The following is an 18,425-nucleotide window of genomic DNA, read 5'->3' as shown; positions in this document are numbered from 1 at the left end:
AAGATGCCACCTCTCTGGATCCCATATCTTTATCTTGGGCATTTGATGCATGTGCTTTGCCTGGTATAATTCAAAGCAAGAGATCCTACCATATCTCTGAAATGTAAATTGAACATATCAGGGATTTCCCTGGTAGTGCAGTGGTTAAGAATCCACCTGCCAATGCAGGCAACATGGGTTCGATCCCTGGTCCGGGAAGATCCCACATGCCGCGGAGCAACTAAGCCCATGCACCACAACTACTGAGTCTGCACTCTAGAGCCCGTGAGCCACAACTACTGAAGGCTGTGCGCCTAGAGCCGTGATCCGCAACAAAAGCAGCCACCAAGAGGAGAAGCCTGCGCACCACAATGAAGAGTAGCCCCCGCTCACCGCAGCTAGAGAAAGCCCGCACACAGCAAAGCATAACCAACGCAGCCAAAAATAAATTAATTTAAAAAATAATAAAATAAATTGAACATGTCAGAACAACATATTGGTTGTCAGAGGAATGAGATGCTATACACCTAAAAAGATGGGCAGCTATAGTCTCCACTCCTAGAGCTGTTTAACAAAATTAAAATTACCTGCCTGGTCCTCAAAGCAAGTCTACAAACCATGGCCAACTTTATAAGAATCATTTCTATCCAATTCCTGGAAATCCTAATTCAACAGTCTAGAGCAAAACCTAGGAAATCTATTCATTACAAGTATCAGGTGATTCTGATACACAGCTTAATTCAGGAACTATTGGTTTAGGAGAAGGATAGCAGAAAGGTTTCATATCATTTGCCAATTATACTCGATAGGTAGTAGCTGCCTGAAGTGCTACACTGCGAAGGTCATGTCTAAAAACAAGAAATTAGTAGTTTGCCATGGACATGGTGATGGGGAAGTGGCAACATCCAAACCATGTATCTGCCATTATGTGATTCAGACCACTGAATGGGCTTTTTTCTATTTTTAAGGAGGCTTTTGGGGTAAAAGAAGAGACCCAGAACTGGATTATTTACTTTTATTTTATTTTATTTATTTTTAATTTTTGGCTGCGTTGGGCCTTCGTTGCTGCATGTGGGCTTTCTCTGGTTGCGGCGAGCAGGGGCTACTCTTCTTTGTGGTGCACAGGCTTCTTATTGCGGTGGCTTCTACTGTTGTGGAGCATAGGCTCTAGGCACGCGGGCTTCAGTAGTTGTGGCTTGCGGGCTTCAGTAGTTGTGGCTCGCGGGCTCTAGAGCGCAGGCTCAATAGTTGTGGCGCACTGGCTTAGTTGCTCCACGGCATGTGGGATCTTCCCGGACCAGGACTCGAACCCGTGTCCCCTGCGTTGGCAGGCAGATTCTTAACCACTGCGTCACCAGGGAAGCCCCTGGATTATTTACTACTAACTGGCAGAAGCTCTGTCTCTGGAAAGGTAGTAGGCAGGAAGAACAGCCCTACTGGCATATGTGCCAGGACTCTCCAAAAGTTAATTATTAAGATTTCCAATATTATACAGAAAAAGAAGACAAGATTTTTGCTCTCAAAATATCTATAATCTTGTTTGAGAAATGAAAATTCTACATGACAATATAAATTTGGTCCAAAAAAGGATATTTGTGTCTTGACAAGTTCCACGTTCCACTAAAGGTGGGAATTAGTGGAGCATTGAGTGCCAGGTCCAAAACAGTATAGTTTGGATTGATTCAAAAGGCAATCAACTGTGGGTTCCTGATCAGGACATGCCTGAAGTAATGTACTAAGAAGATACCACTAGCAGCATTTTCCAGGAAAATATATGGGAGGATATATAATCAAGGCATGACCCATCCGAAGGCAAATAATCTCTTTCGTATTGTTTCTGTATGTACCTGTCTCTGCCACTGGATTGCAGGCCTCCTAGTAGGCCAGGCACATGTCAAATTAACCTTTCTACCTCCCATAATGCCTAGGACATGTTTTGTACATAACAGTCCAAAATGTTTGCTGAATTCCTGTAAATGAAGGAAAACTCTTAGGGCTATTTCAAAAGAAACAGTAACAGAACTTGGTATAGAGACAGGAAAGGTCAAAGAAGTGGACACAATGAAATTATGCCAAAAAGTAAGGGGGGAACTGTGTTAGGCTAAAAGAGACAACAAACGTAACAACTAGATGTAATGCGTAGACCTTGTCTGAATCCTGATTCAATTAAAAACCGACTGTAAAAAGACACAAATAGTCAAGGACACATTTATTATGAACTGGATATTGTGATAACACTAGTAGGAAATATTGTTAATTTCGTTAGCTACAATAATGGCATATGGTTATGTAAGAAATGTCTATACTTTTTAGAGATGCATACTGATGTTTGTAGGGGTGAAAAGACAATGCCTATGATTTTCTTTAAAACACTTAAGCAAAAGATAGTTGAGGTATATACAGCAAACAACTTAATAATTATTAAATCTGTAATGGGTATAGAGGGATTCACTATATTTTATCTAGTTTTGAGTATACTCAGCAGTGATGGACTTTTATGTTACTCCAGCATTGTACAACTAATTCTTTTTCTTTTCTTTCTCAGATTTCAGGAAACTTAAGAATCACTAGTACTTCTGAGAAAACAACCTAGACTCAATCAGAAAAAAAATGGGCATTCATGTGTTAGCTCTACTAATAGGAAATCAGAGAATCTACTCCAAGAACTTCTTGTAAATTAATATGAGAACTGAATATGAGCCAAGGCAGTGACTCAGCTGCTAAAACGAAAACACAGTCTTAGGGTTCATTAGAAGAACAGTATCCAGATCAACGAGGGTAGCAGTCCCATTCACTCTTCACTGGTTAGCTCACAACTGGAGTATTGTGTTCTGTTTGAGTACCACGTTTTAAGAACACTTATGAGCTAGAATGCTTGCAGGGAGGGAAATCAGCCTAGTGAAGAGTTTAGAAGCCAAATGTCAAGTATAGAATGAAGAAAATGGGTGTGTTAGCTTGAAGAAAACACTTTCCAGCATTCCCTGTCTCCTCTACCGTAGAGACTCAGTGTAATATTTTCCAGAGCTGTTAACAGGCATTCCATAATCAAGTAAGTTTGAGTCAAGTATTTTTTTTCTCTCTAAGGGACTTATCAAAGTGTTCAATATCCTAAAGCGCTTTATCACTCTTCAAGAAGTTGTTCAGTATTTCCCAAATGTAACCATTCATTCATTCAACAAATATTTACTGAGCACCTATTATTTACGAACACTCCTCCAGGCGCTGAGAATAAACAATGAACATTTTCAATATCCTTGAGGATAGTTTGTCAAACAGCCAGGCTGGGCCTCTTGCTACTCCTCTAACTTGCATTGTTGTTCCTCATCTCTAGGTTTTTGATTATGCAGTCAGCCTAGTCGACCCCATCACTAATCTTAATTCAAACATTATTGTTTCCAAGAAGTTTCCTGATCATCATAAGCAAAACCACTCTTTTCAACAAACCCATGACTTTCTCTGTATCAGTTCTCTGAGAAGAGACTATGCCTCTTAATTACCTTTGGATCTCTCACAATGCCCCGGACCATGTTTTGCATATGTAGGTGCTGACAAAATATTTGCTGAATGAACAATCGCATTCATATATTTAGAGTTATCTTGTCAAAGAAGGCAAACTAGGTGTCTAATGTTCTGCAGAGAAGGACTAGGAAAAAGAGATGAAGTTACAAGCAAATTTTGCCCCAATTAGAGCTAACAACAAACAGGCTACCTTACGGCTATCGGTGACTACAGGTGTTCTAAGAGTAGGCGAAAGACTCTTTCTCAAGTGTTTTAATGGGATATCTCGCTGGCCTGAATAAAAGATTAACTCTTAAGATGTTAGGAACTACTATATATCTATATATTACATATATAGACATACATACATATATATATTAGACAAAAGGTAACTTTTGATACAATGCATCGATGTTAATATTCTTAAAGTTAAGCTCAAATATGAAATATCCTTCCATTTACTAGTACAGTTGATCCTGGAACAACATGGGGGTTTACCCGAGTATAACTTACAGTTGCCCCTCCATATCTGCAGTTCCTCCGCATCGGCAGATTCAAACCATGGACCGTGTAGTACTGTCATAGTCACAATAGAAAAGTATCCTCCTACAAGTGGTCCTGTGCAGTTCAAACCCTTGTTGTTCAAGGATCAACAGTAGAGAGAATAAAAGACAACAAAAGACACTGTCTCCATCCTAGAAGAATCAACACAGGTTTCTTAATTATGCTCCCAAAGCAAATCGGATATAAATATAAATGCCTGGGTCATCTACCTCAGTAAACAACGCTCCTTAGATAAGGCAATTCTCTAGATCAAGGATTTTCAATATTTTGGAGTCAGAAAAATAATTATGAAACCATCAGCTCCTCTTAAAGCCATCTAACCACACCACCAAAAGCATTAAATTCTTCAAACAAGCTAGTCATGCTGCTTTTTAGTTAAAAACTAGAAAAACAGAAAAAATGGGTCTCTCCATATGCCTAGGATCTCTCTTCTGATGTCTCTCCCAAACCAAAAGCTGTAGTCCTTGATGGCAGGGACCCTATCAGTTACTTGTGTCCCCAGCATTTAGTACAGTTCCCAGGACATAACACATGGTGAATAAATGAGCAAATGAATGAGAGAAACTGAGTCCAATGTCCCCGGATGAAAACAAGTACCTTAAAGAATCAATGACAATTTGGTTTTTCTTATTAGAAATCTGCCAAGGAAATTAAAGCAGATGAGTAGGTTCTTAAATCCAGTTTTCACTATAAGTCAGAGTGCTACTTTTAGGTCATTTATTGATAAGTAATTACTATATGTAAACCTAAGTTCCTGGTTGCTTCTGGGGGACTAAAATTAATTTATTGACCACCCGAGCTAAATGACCAATTTCTACAAAGAAAAACCCAAAACACTTAATACACCCACAACCTGACCTATAAGATTATAATCAAATAATTTATCAAACTGATTTATTAACATAACTGCCTAAAAAGCAAAATACTTTGATAGCACCAGTGTTTAAACTACTCTTCAAAAGTGCTACGATTCACATTTTTCCAAATTCTCATTTGAACCATAAAAATCATACATGTTTATTTTTTAAAGACTAGAAAACAGAAGACTATAAAAATGATATATGCTCACTGTAGAGAACTTATAGAAAATATAAACAGGTTCAAAGGTGAAAATAAAGACTACCCAACGTGATGCTTTCTTTCCCAGTCTTTTTTTCTGTGTAGTTATAAGTTCTTTATATACTGTCACTCTTCCTGCCCATCGGCAAAAAACAATATGTTCGCACTATGGCAGTAACCCAAGCACCCTCAATCTCTAAATGTTCCAGATACAATTCCTCATTCTCTATATTTTTATAGATGTATACTTTCATAATAATAAGACCAAATCTGCTATTTAGTAATCCTTAAAAGTTTCCCTTCTGATTCCATCTCCTCACTTCCAGAATTCACAAAGAATGCAAGTTCAAGTAAAAATACATCCAATTACTGGAAATGGACCCAAATTTAACAAAGGAAGAAGCTGCTCTCAACAGTTGTATGCACCCTAGTCTGACATTATCACAAGACAATGCTCCAAGGAGCCCAGGTCCTTTGGGGTTCTTAAACTTTAATTTCTACCTCAGAAATCCAAGCGTGTGCTGCATAAAAACCTTGTCAGCTGGGCTTCCATGGGGGCGCAGTGGTTAAGAATCCGCCTGCCAATGCAGGAGACATGGGTTTGAGCCCTGGTCCGGGAAGATCCCACATGCCACAGAGCAACTAAGCCTGTGCGCCACAACTATGGAGCCTGCGCTCTAAAGCCCATGAGCCACAACTACTGAGCCCACGTGCCACAACTACTGAAGCCCGCGTACCTAGAGCCTGTGCTCTACAACAAGAGAAGCCACCAGTGAGAAGCCGGCACACCACAAGGAAGAGCAGCCCCCGCTCACCACAACTAGAGAAAGCCCACGTGCAGCAATCAATCAATGAATAAATAAGAACGCAATGTAAGTTTTAAAAAAAAAACCTTGTCAGTTTTCTACTAAAAAGTACAAGACTAGAGACAGAATGCAGGATCTAGGCTCCTGTCTCTGCTCTATTAAATAACTAAGTGACACTAAGTCAATCTTAGCTTGTATCTCATTTTCTCCATTTATCAACAGGAATACGAATATTATTGCCTTACCTATATCACAGGACTGTTTTTCTAATAGATCAGAGAAAAAGCTTTTCATAAAGTATTATTCAAATTAAGGTGGAAATCTTTCCAACGCACACATGCCCCATAACAGACATAAAACATGACTTCCCTGATACACAAAGACGCCATTTCTGATGGTGATTACTATCTACATATACACGTGAGACAATACCATCAACAGGTCCTTACACAGGGTAGACAAGTAAAGCATGTCACAGATTCACAGACCCAACCACACTAGCAAAAACTGATGCCATATATGGTTTATCTCCTGCCATGACAGTCTGCTCCATCTTCATTCAGAAGAGTCAACCTGCTCCTGACTGCAGCATATTTGACTGTTGTGTCTGTAATTAATTTCCCAAAGTTCTACAGACAAGCCACAGAAACTTTTTAGTTCTTTTTAATAATTTAATAAGCACCCATATACACACCAGCCAAAGTCTAGGATATTAATAACTTCTTTCTACCATACTGCACCCCTCCCAATCCCATCTCTCTGGAAGCAAACAGAATTTGAAATTGTTATTAATGAGTTCTAGCAGTCTTCCTCCCTTCATCCATGCTCTCATAAATCTATGTTTCACAGTAAGGCCAGGTCTCAGCCGTAGAAAAAGCCAATTCCAACTTCTGAAATGTTTAATAAGGTGACACTGGCACCACACTTTACCAATCAATCAGAAGATCAGTCTTATATCCTTGACACCACTATACCACTGGGCAGGACTCCATCTAGGTAGAATTCATTTACACGTTTTAGCTTTGTACTCCAGGTAAAAACTTTAGCTAAAACTAAGTTACTAGATAAAGTCTCCTTCACACACAGGGTCATCCTAGGATAATCAGTCAAGTCTTCAATGGAATCCATGACATATATATTATTTGAAAATAATGAAAAAATAGCCAATGCTACAGTTTAAATGTTTGTGTCCCTCCAAAATTTGTATGTTGAAATCCTAACCCCCAAAGATGACGATATTAGGACGTGGGGTCTTTGGGAGGTAGTTAGATCATGAGGGCAGAGCCTTCATGAATAGGACTAGCCTCTTATAAAAGATCCAGGAGGGATCCCTTGCCCCTTCCACTATGTGAGGACACAGCAAGAAAGTGCCAATTATGACCCAAGAAGGGGACCCTCACCAGAAGGTGACCATGCTGGCACTTGATCTTAAGACTTTCCAGCCTCCAAAACGATGAGCAATAAATTTCTGTTGTTTATAAGTTACCCAATCTGTGGCATTTTGTTACAGCAGCCCAAACAAAGACAGTCAACATGCCAGGTTTCTAGACTCTCTCTAAACACTTCCACCCAAGGACTTTGCCCATCTCCAAATTGTTAGCATTCAACTCAGAAGAGTTTTCTAGGACTATGTTCTAACAAGTTTCTCTTATTGCATCCCACAACAGACCTGTTGATGGGAAATAAGTCAGACAGAGCAGTGTTAATGTAGGTCTGATTATACCAAAATGAAATCACTTTAGATTTACAGTAAAATTCTTAGAGCAACCAAAGTAGTTTAGTAATTACTAGAAACTAAACTTAATGGTGCCAAAGAGTTCTTATTGAAAATGGTCCTAATTAGCTTATAGCATATTCATACTTACCCAGTATTTTCTGTTGTTACAGCATTAAAGTTTGACACCATATATGAGTCTCATTTGCTCTCCATTTGTTGTTTTGTCTCAATTCTACAGAAAAGTAATAACCACTTTGAAAGACATTGCATTCTCAGGTTATCAGCTGATATACCAAGTAAAATAGCAGCCAAGGTACGTAACTACAAAAGATTACTTAAAATAAGTAGAATGCCGTTGTTATAAATATAAATACATCGGGTTCCATATAACAAAGCTATTTCCATGTCCCAGCAGATGGCTCACAGTAATAATGCTCAGTGGATCTGGTTATAACAAATTCTATTAAATCCAAAATCCTGTATAGCAGATGCCTTTTCCAATTTCAGTATAAGTCAATCTCTTTAACCAAAACACTGTGCTTTGGTTCTTGTTATTTGTGCACTAAAATCCAGTTATGCCAAATAAGACGGTCAAATTTTTTGACCGTTGTTATAAAATGCCTCTGTGGTGTTTTCTGAGTTTTGGGGTGGAGGAGGTAAAGAGTACCTCCATCTAGGACTGAAAGGCTAACTGTTCAAAATGGAAAACAAAGATTCACAGTTAAAGGGAGGCTCAGGAGAGGTTAAAGTAAGCTTCAGCTGTCCTAAGCCAAGGTTTCTGAATAGCGACAATGTGGAAAGCTAATGACTAACAAAGCTGACAGTGAAGAGCACTGAAAATAATGCAGTTTCTGAGTTGAGAGGCTATTAGCAGGGATAAACAGAAAAAAAATGTACCTGGATGCCTACACAACACGTATCTCTGTACACTGAAGTGTTAGATTGATATTTAAAAGAAATGTGGATGCAATGTCAACTTAATTTTGCTGTTTGTTTCCCCAACTACATTCAAAATCCAATCTTCATATTCTGGTCATACCCTTACTTGAAATAATACCCTCTACTAATTCATAACACAGTTAACAGTACAGTGATTAAGAGTCACTGAGTTCTGAAAATAGACTGCAGGGGTTCAAATCCTGGTTCTTTCCATCCCTAGCTACATACCCTTAGGCAAGTTACTTAACCTCTCTATGCCTGTATCCTCATCTGTAAATTTTTGATAACAAAAAAACCTACCTTTTAGAGTTGTTGTGAGGATTATATGAATAATAAATGAAAAACAGTTAGAACACTTTCGAGCCCATCCTAAGGCCTCAGAAAATGTTATCTATTATTATTACCACTACCACTATCACCATCATCACATTAATCCCCAGTAAAGTTCTGAAAGAAAGGCAGAAATATGAAATGACTTATCTAAATCACAAACAAGTGACAGAACGAAGTAAGAAAAAATCTCATTTTATGTCCTGAAGATCAAACATTACAAGTTACTGATTCCCTAAGCAAGGGGATTTTCCAACTCTCTAATTCTCCAGGAATTCACAAGAGGCTCCTTTAAGTTAGAATAGCAGCATAGAGAAGTGGAAAGAGCAATGGGCATGCACTAAGATGATCTAATTGCTCCAACACTGACTTAACTGGGCAATCTTGGGCAAGTCACCTAATCTAAACTTCAAAATTACTCATCTTAAAAAACGCTTTGCCTACATCACAGGGTTGTTGCATGATAAAAAAGATAACACATGAGAAAACATATGTAAACCATAAACACACCATATGAATGTTCAAAGGCCATGTCATACTCATCTTTATATCCCCAGTGCCTAGCAGAATGCATAATAGGGGTTATAATCTAAAAGACAAGCCATGAGAGGGATGGAGTTGGCAGGGTGAAGATTAAAATGAAGATAGGGAGGATTTTTAAAAGAGTAAGAAACCCCAATGTCCATCAACTGATAAGTAGATACTTAAGGTAGTAGAGCCATACAATGGAATATTCAACAATAAAAAGGAATGACATACTGATACATACTACAAAAATGGATAACCCTTGAAACACTATGCTAAGTGAAAAAAGCCAGACACAAAAGACCACATGTTGTATGATTCCATTTATACAAAATGTTCAGAATAGGCAAATCTACAGAGATGGTAAGTACATTAGTGGTTGCCTAGGACTGGGGAATGAGGGGGAAATGGAGAGTGACTGTTAATGGTTACAGACTTTCTCTTTTGGGATGATGATTGTGGTGATGGCTGCACAATTTGGTGAATATACTAAAAATCACTGAACTGTATGTACACTTTAAATGGGTGAATTGTATAGTATGTGAATTATCTCAGTAAAACTGTTTAAAAAAAGAATAAAAAGTGTGAGAGAAAGTATTAAATCACTGGCTTTAGAACACGTTTCTTTTTTTTTTTTAAGAAAAAAAGTGAGTTTTCTGATATTTGAGTAGCTTGGACATGTGGACAAGAATGGGACTGGAGGAAGCAATAGGAGAAAATACTAAGAATTACCACACCAGACCACAAAATCTCTACAAAGCCTTCTGCGGAAAGCAAATCTGGCATCTCTTCTTATCCTTCCTTTCAAAATTCTAAGGTTATAAATCACCTCCTGGTTCAATAGTCTTTTCATCATGATGATTGTTTCTGAACTTTGAGACTACATCTGATACTGTCTACCACACTATCCTTCCTATCCTTGGCTTCTGTGGCACTGATGTACTTCCTGGTTCTTCTCAGAATGCTTTACCTATTAGCCTATAATGTCACCCACAGTTCCAAACCTCAAAGTTCTCTCGCCATCATGCTACTAACCTCCCAACACTCACCTACTCACATATTTTTTTTTACTACCAAATACAGTCCTGGTAAGTGCACAATCTACATTGCATCTCTGTTCATCTTATAGTGATATACTACAGGATTCCTCTATTCAAATCTTATCTTCACTAAGGTTGGGAAGCAGTGGTATGACTCAACCAAAATAATTCCTATATATTTTTTCTTTTGAATAGATCTGTTTTTCTAATTGTTGTGCTTAGATTAATATTAAACTAGCCTGCATTTCCAGAGCAAAACCAGCAAGGAGAAAAGGCTATCGGGAGTTGCAGAAGACTAGCCTTTTATTGAAAACTTGATTGAATACAATTGAAGTGCTGACCATAACCCACCTTAGCTCATTTATCTTCACAGTGACGCTTTCCTAATTTCCTCATCATTATCAGCCATTCTCCCAGGATTCTAGGCTTTAATCTTTTAATGTTTAATTTGCTCTCTTCCCTTGGCACACATTCAATCATCACTAAGTTCAAATTAATTTTTACTCAAACATACATCCTCTTATATATTCTATACACCCTTTCATAGGACAATATAAAGATTAAATGCATAGGCTCAAAGGCAAGACTGCCTGGGTTCAAATCCTGGCTCTGCTGCTTACTCTCTATAGGATTTAGGGCAAGTTACTTAACCTTTCTGTAACTCGGTTTCTTCATAGGAATAATAAGACCTTATTATGAAGATTTTGTGAGTTAAATACATGTGAATACCTTAGAACATTGTGCCTGGCATACAGTACTCAATAAATGCTAGCTATTATTTTATTCCAAACATCACCATTTTATCTCAAACTCTCATCATCTTGTTCCTAAAATTCTCCAAGAGCCTTCTAGTCAGTCTTCCTACTCCAGGACATTCAACTAATTATGAAAACCTTCCTCAGGAACAATATGCATCATCTTACTCTCAATCTTTAGAACCCACTGTGGTACCCCATCAAATTAAACCCTATATCCTTAATAAGGTCCTCCACCAATACACACTCACCAAGCCTAAACTCATTTATTCTTATTCACCAATACAGATTCCCTATGCCAGTCAAACTGCTCAATATCTTTTGTACATTGCCACGTCTATGTCTTTGCAAATACCCCTTAACTAAATACATCTCTTGCCCTTTGAAAATTCCAAATTTTCCAAATCTCACTTATACCTTTGACTTTGGCTGCACTGTTATCCCAACCAGGAGCTTGATGTTGCTTGGAATTATGAATGATGCATGTTACATGTTGTTTCCCCAACAGAAGTGTGAAGAGACCACATATTTTATTCCTTGTGTCTCTTCATACAGACCACTTCACACGTAGCACTGTATTTTGCAGAAGTACACAAATGCTGACTTAACTAAATAAATATGCCTCAGAATGTATCAGAACAGCATTCTCTATTTTCCACTGCCCCACCCATACTTACCATGGTGAGGGCGGACAGAATCTGTATTTAAATATTTTTATTTTACACACCTAGAAAGAGAATATACTAACAATTGTACCAGATAAAAGAAAAAACAAACATACACTTAAAGAGAATGCACATGTGAAAAACCAAGAAAAAGTGAGAACTGGCCATTTTGGAATCTAAAAAGTGACTTCAAAATATGAGGATTTTTCATTTCACCAAACTAATGAATCAAAAAGAGCCAAAATAAACATGTCCTGACCCCATCCAAAAAAAAAACCTAATAAAAGCATGAGGAAGACCCCAGCACCTTCAGCAGCACAAAACCAAGAAAATGATTCACCTTAACTCCAAGAACACAAAAAGAAAACAGATATCTAAAAAATTCAATCAAATCTCTAGATACTACCCAAAGAGAAAAACAGAGAGGAGTTATTGCTTTTCTATAAATATCTGCTAAAGTCTAGGAGGAATACAAGGCTTCTCTCACTGCTGCCGTGTCCTGCTCCCAGTTAAGGGAGCAATCTGTGGTCACAAAAGAGCAAAACACAGGAAGATGGAAACCTTAACCTGGAAGAGACATTAAGGAAAGAAACTACTCAAAACACGTTTCAAAAACAGTTTCAAAAACCAGAGAGTGCAATGACACTCAACAGAAAGAGAGGAAAAGTGAAATAAAAGAGCTCCCACGAAATGAGTGACTCAGTGAAACTACCTAGTGCTGCCTTGCAAATAAAGAGCTATGCATGTAACACATCCATGACATGCACGCCTGCTTCACTGGCAAACAAAACAGAAGGAAAAAATAAAGTAAATGTTAGGAAAAGACAAGGAAGATGCCCACCAATCTCTAACTCCCTGGCCAGCCCAACTCAGCTCATTCAGGAATCCAACTAGGAACAACTGAGACGTGGATTGCACAACACAGAAAAGAAAACGCTTCGCCAATCATACACACAAAAAGTAAAATGGAGAAGTGAAAACTATGCACCTCAATGCATCAGCAGCTAAAGCATATTATTCTCTCTTTAGGATTAAATGGTAAAGAAAAGAACAAGAGCTAAAGGAAGAGGAGGAAGATGTCAATGAAACCAAGTCCCCTACTGGTCTCAATTTCAGAGACTACAAGTCTTGCTTCTTCCAGCTGACCAACAGTACGCCTCGGCAAAGCAAAATGACCCTAACACCTTCCACGCCACCCGGAGGAAATCAGAGTAAAAACCACCCCGCTTTAACCTCCCTCCTCACTAGCTGCAAAAATGGAGGGGGGGGGGGGGACACCCTACCACGTGGGCAGGATGCAACACACACAGGACAGCAACACGTCCGCATGGAACGGCTGCCTCTGCCCAATGCCGGTAAAGGACACGGCGACAGGATGGGTGGGAACGCAGGCCCCCGCACGGGCCTCCTCACCCCGAAGGGCACCCCCGATGCGCGAGATACTGGCCGCCTCGCCGGTCGAAAAGCACCCCGGAGCTTGAAAGGAAGAAGCTGCATCGTGCCGGGAAAGGGGGCTAGTCCAGGCCAGAGGCAGGTCACGGAAGGAAGACGGCCACTGTCCTCGGACTCTACGCTCCCGGGAACTCAGTCTGGCTCCCCCGGGCCCCGCCTGGGGGAGGGGCGGGAGGTGCGGAGCCGCCGCTTCCCCGCTGAGGAGCAGCAGCAGCTGAGAAGCGCCGCGGGGGAGGGAGCGACACAGCCCTCGCCGCCCGCCAGGCCTCAGCCTGGGCCCGGGCCCCCTGCCCCGCCCCGCCCGCCGCCGGCCCCGCGACGCGACCGCGGCTGTGAGGAGGGAGACGGCGTCTCGAGGAGGGCAGCCCCTACCTCCGTCCCGGGAGATGCCCCGGCCCCGCCTCCTCGCCCGCCGTCCCGGCCCGACCACCCCGGCAGCGGGCGCTCACCTCAGGCTGCGCAGGCCGGTACGGCCCGGCCGAGCCCCCGGCCGCTGTGTGCGTCTCCGCCCCCCGGGAAACGTCCCAACGGTGCCTGGTGCGAGCGGCCGAGGCCCGGAGCAGCGCCGAGAACGGCGGCGGCAGCGGGAGCAGCCAACATCCGGGGCCGCGCACCCGGAACTACTTCCCAACCCGCTCCCCCTCCCGCCCCCGCCGCCGCCGCCGCCGCCGCCCCCGCCCCCGCCTCCTGCGACGTCGCTGCGCCACCGGCACGGCGTCAGCGGCGTCACGACTCCTCCGCGGTCACAGTCGTGGCAACGCGCTTGTGATCCTTCCGCTGGAACAAGTAGTGCCCTGGGACTCCCGGGGCCTTGGTTCTGTGCTGTGGGTGTCAGCCAGCCGCCGGCACCTCCGAGCGACTTGGGGCGGGGATGATGGCTTGGACCAGGTCTCTGCTCCTCAGAGTGGCGGCCGGGGAGGGAGGGCGGCGGGGGCGGCTCTTTGGTTGAGGACAGCAGGGACCTCTGCCTGGGATCCTGCCCAGGGATTCCAGAGTCCCGTCCTCCGGGGGAATGGCGCCTTGTGACCTCTCCGCTAACCTCCTCCACCTCACCTTAGCGATAGGCACCTTAGCCTCTCCGGAAGACTGGGCACCACGGATTCTACGACCCCCACAAAGGCACCTTGGGCCTTCAGGACACTTCTTCCAGAACGTCACAAGTCCCGGGTTCTAGACCCATCTCTTCCGAGGCCTCTCCCGTACCTAGCCTTGGTTTCCTACTCCTTAAAACAAAGGATTTGTAACTGAAAGACCTTCTGATTCTAAAGCTGCTGCCCAGGTTATGGTCCTTGCTGTCAACAGGTGGAGCGCTTAGAAGGGTAGTTGGGCGACTTGTGAACTTTGGAATTTAATTCTAGTCCGTCTTCACTGATTCTTTCTCTAAAGTATCAGCACTGCAAAGCTTCCCTGTAATTTCACATTTAATTACATTCAGACTTATTACTTGCTGTTGCTTCTTTCGCGTTAGTCACATATAGCACCAAGCATGCTTTTGAACTCATAATAGGTACTCAATATTTGGAAACTCAGATAATTTGTTTGATGAATACTAGGTTGATTGGACGAGATGAAAAGGAGAGGCCTGAGTGAATTGACCTTGGGAACCTCTTTTGATGTAGTCTCATATAGATAGATGAAGACCTCTGGTAAAGAGCTGAGTACCCAATGGCTTCAGCAAACATTGAACACCTGCCATTTACCAAGCATTTCTAGGCACTGAGGATTCAAAGTACTCCTATATTCCTTTTCTACATAAGACTCCAGCAAGATTCTGAATATTAAAAGATTCATTCACTCATTCATCCAACAAATATTTGCTGATCGCTACTAAGGTTGTCAGACACTATTTTAGTGTTTGGGTTGGATCAGTGAATAGAAGAGTGGGGCAGGGTGGAAATACCCTTCCCTCTTAGAGCTATCATCTGAGTATGGAGAGAAAGATGATAAACGTAACAAGAAAAGAATTTGGTGTGATAGAAGGTGTTCAGTGCTATGGGGGAAAAAAAATAGACCAGGGTAAGAGGTATGAGGAAAACTGGAGGTAGGGGGGTGGGATTTTTTTTTTAACATCAACCATTGCTTCATCAATAATGTGTTCATTTACTTCAACTGAACCATGTGTTAGGTGCTGGGGTTTCAGTGGAGAATAAGCCAACCTTCTGCAGCTAGTAGAGACCACATGCCAGGTGCTTTCACTTGACCTCTCATTCAGTGCTTTCACCAGGTCCCTAAGGTAGGACTCCTGTGTTCATTTTTACAGCTGATGAAATTGAAGCTGAGAGGGCTAAAAACTTGAGCCGGGACTCAAACCTAATGTCTTCTGAGTCCAACTCCCTTTCCAGCTTCTCCTCAGCTGAGAACACATATTTTTCTGTTTCAGTACACCTCACCTCTTTCGTCAAGTAAACTCATGCATTAATATAGGTGAATGGCCTTAGATCTGCACTGGAGCAAAAGGAAGGAAGAAAGGAAAATATTTAGAGGAAAAGAGGGGGCAGTTATCCAAAAAAATCTAGACTCAGAGCAAAGTAATAGGGGTAGCAAAGAAGACTTAGTGGAAGAGAAATGAAGGTAGATTCATAACAGCTATTCCAATTCCAGTTTTACAGAATGGGATTTTAAATAGAGCCATCAGGCAGAGCCCAATTCATAAGGTGACTTTAATGAGCAACTTGAAAGAGGTGAGGGAGTGAGCCATGCGTTGTATGGGAAAGAGTGTCCCAGGCAGAAGGAACAGCTAGTGGAAAGGCCCTGAAGTGAAAGTATTCCTGGAAGTGTTAAAAATAGTGGAGGCCAGGACAACTGGTGCCGGGTAAGCAAATGAGAGAGGAATAGGAGATAACGTCAGAGAGTGGGGTCTTGTAGGCCATTGTAAGGATCTTGGCTAAAGAGGAACCACCACAGGGCTTCAAACAGAGGAGTGATATGATCCGATTCGTGCTTTCAAAACATCACCCTGGCTGTGTGCTAAGAGTAGATGGTGTATGGACATTGGTGGAAGCCAGAGGCTCCATTAGTTAGGTGCAGGATGATGGCTTGGACCAGGCTGGTAGCAGTCAGTAGGATAAATGAGATACAGTCTCTATACTTTAAGAACTCACAGTCTAGCGGGAAGCAAATGGATAATTACAGTACACTGTGATAAGGGAGATAGAAGTGGCCACCCTTGCCAGCTTGCCTGACAGAAGGGTAGAATTTCCCTTTTCTACCGAGTTGCCAAGGGAATTGGAAGTTCCTGGTTCTTTGTTGGGCCACTGGGTGGATCCTTTATAACACAGGTAACACTTGTCTTCTTCTCAGCCCTTTAGGTCTCAAAGCCCACTATCATCTGAGTGGTGCTATAAGCAGAAGGGTACTAAAGGACAGTCTGGGTCATGCATTTAAGGAGATGGGCAAAACTGAGACTATACCTATTTGCCAGAAGAAGAAACTGAGGCCAACAGTCACCAGGTTTTAACCTGAGACTGGGAATCGAGGTTATCAAAGTCCCAAACCAGGAATCTCTCTGAGCCACTTGAGTGGAGTTAGCCGATGATGGAATAAGAGAGTAGAAAGACGTTTCTGGATAGCTGCCAGGGGCTTGGGATCAGCAGTCTTTGAGAATGAAAGAATCACAAGCCCCAGAATGTCAAAGGCTGAGGAGTACCCCGCCTCCCACCGCCCCTAAAAAAGTTGTAAGGGCCATAGAAGCAAGGGGGATTCTGGAACAGCGGGGGCGGGGTTGGGGATGGGCAGGAAAAGCTTAAAGCTCAGATTGAGAAGACAGACTTGGGTTCAATCTCACGTTTTACATCTTACTTCCTGTGTGCCTACGTCAAGTTATTTAGTTTCTCTTAGTCTCCATTTCCTGGCCTATTAAATAGGAACTATAATCATAGCTATGTAGCAAAAGAGATCAGGCACAGGCTGCCGTAAAATAAAGGCCGCCAAAGACAATCATCATTATGGACAAGGTCGAGCGTCAGCACAGAAGAGTAGTTCATAGTCTCCGGAGATGAGAGTGGTCTGGGAGGGAGAGTGTGGAGCAGGTGAGCCTGCAAAAGAGACAATGGTATCCAACTCAGGGGACAGATCCTTAAGAGAAATAGATTGCTCAAAGCAATGAGATAGAAGTTTTATTGTTTTGTGTTGTTTGCAATCTTTTCCCAGCCTCGCCTGTATTATAAATTCCCTAAAAGAAACACAGTCCCAAACTGGACTGCGATAGCCCTACAAAACCTTGATTCGGCATTGGCTGTGCATCAGCAGTGGGGTGTTCAACACTTCACATGACCCACAGCCGCCTTTAGACAAATGAGGCTTCACCCGACCCTTTCTCCCTCTTTATTTATGGTAAGAGGAAAGCAGAAAATGAGAAATGAATTTAAAATGAGCCAAGACCTGCAAAGGGGAGAGAGAAAAACATGAGACAGCCCTTCCTATCATTCCCAGCCCTGAAGGAGCCTTCCAGGTTCCCTGGGTATCTTTATATAATACTTGATATTTCATGTATTAGATTTTCTAAAAATACAGAGGCCACTGGGAAGCTCTCAGCACCACTAACTGCTATTTAATGATAACACTTGGGTGTTAGGAGTTGGTCACTCTGCATAGTTAAAAAGCATTCAAGAATCATTGATCAAACAACGACTCTATACCAGGTGTTGGGCTAAACACTAGGGAATCAAAAGGGGATAAATAAATTTCCCACCTTCAATGGGCTCCTAGCCTTCTGGAAAAACAGACATGTCAAAAGTTAATGCCTGCGTAATTTGTAGAGATTTGTACTTGTGCCATGGGAACAAAAAAAAAAGCAAGGCTTAACTCTGTCAGATTGGATGGGGATGGGGACACCAAAGAAAGCTTCACTCTTAAAGGTAAAGTTAAGGCTAAGTCTGACTAAATAAGTAGGAGTTTGCCATAGAGACAGAAGCAGGCCTGGGAGTAAAGAAAGAAAATTTGGGGTACAGGAGGAAAGCCTGTGCAAAGAGGTTGGGTGGGTATGAGAAAAGTAGAGGCCACAGAAATTACAGTCTTATAAGTGGTCATTAAACACTAGTGGCTGATGAAAAGAACTAACTGATGAATCTAGACTATATCTCTCTACGTAAACCATC

The 18,425-nt window shown here is 41.9% G+C and overlaps 1 protein-coding gene across 6 annotated transcripts in view; it reads right to left on the bottom strand.

The window, feature by feature from the left end:
- The window catches only part of FOXJ3 (forkhead box J3), a 130,815-nt gene extending 116,852 nt beyond the window's left edge, over positions 1-13,963 (bottom strand). For 3 of the 6 annotated variants that reach the window (XM_030867415.2, XM_030867400.2, XM_030867423.2), the window contains exon 1: positions 13,779-13,962. The gene's annotated coding sequence lies outside the window, so the exon portion shown is untranslated. Of the gene's footprint in view, positions 1-11,889; positions 11,941-13,778 lie in introns of those variants that run through there. The other 3 variants (XM_030867430.2, XM_030867436.2, XM_060306967.2) reach the window with 2 other exon arrangements.
- Between the last annotated feature and the right edge of the window lie 4,462 nt (positions 13,964-18,425).

The sequence above is a fragment of the Globicephala melas genome, chromosome 1, assembly GCF_963455315.2.
Source record: "Globicephala melas chromosome 1, mGloMel1.2, whole genome shotgun sequence".
Taxonomy (NCBI): domain Eukaryota; kingdom Metazoa; phylum Chordata; class Mammalia; order Artiodactyla; family Delphinidae; genus Globicephala; species Globicephala melas.
Note: the sequence above shows the minus strand (reverse complement) of the source record. Positions and strands in the feature narration are given on the sequence as shown.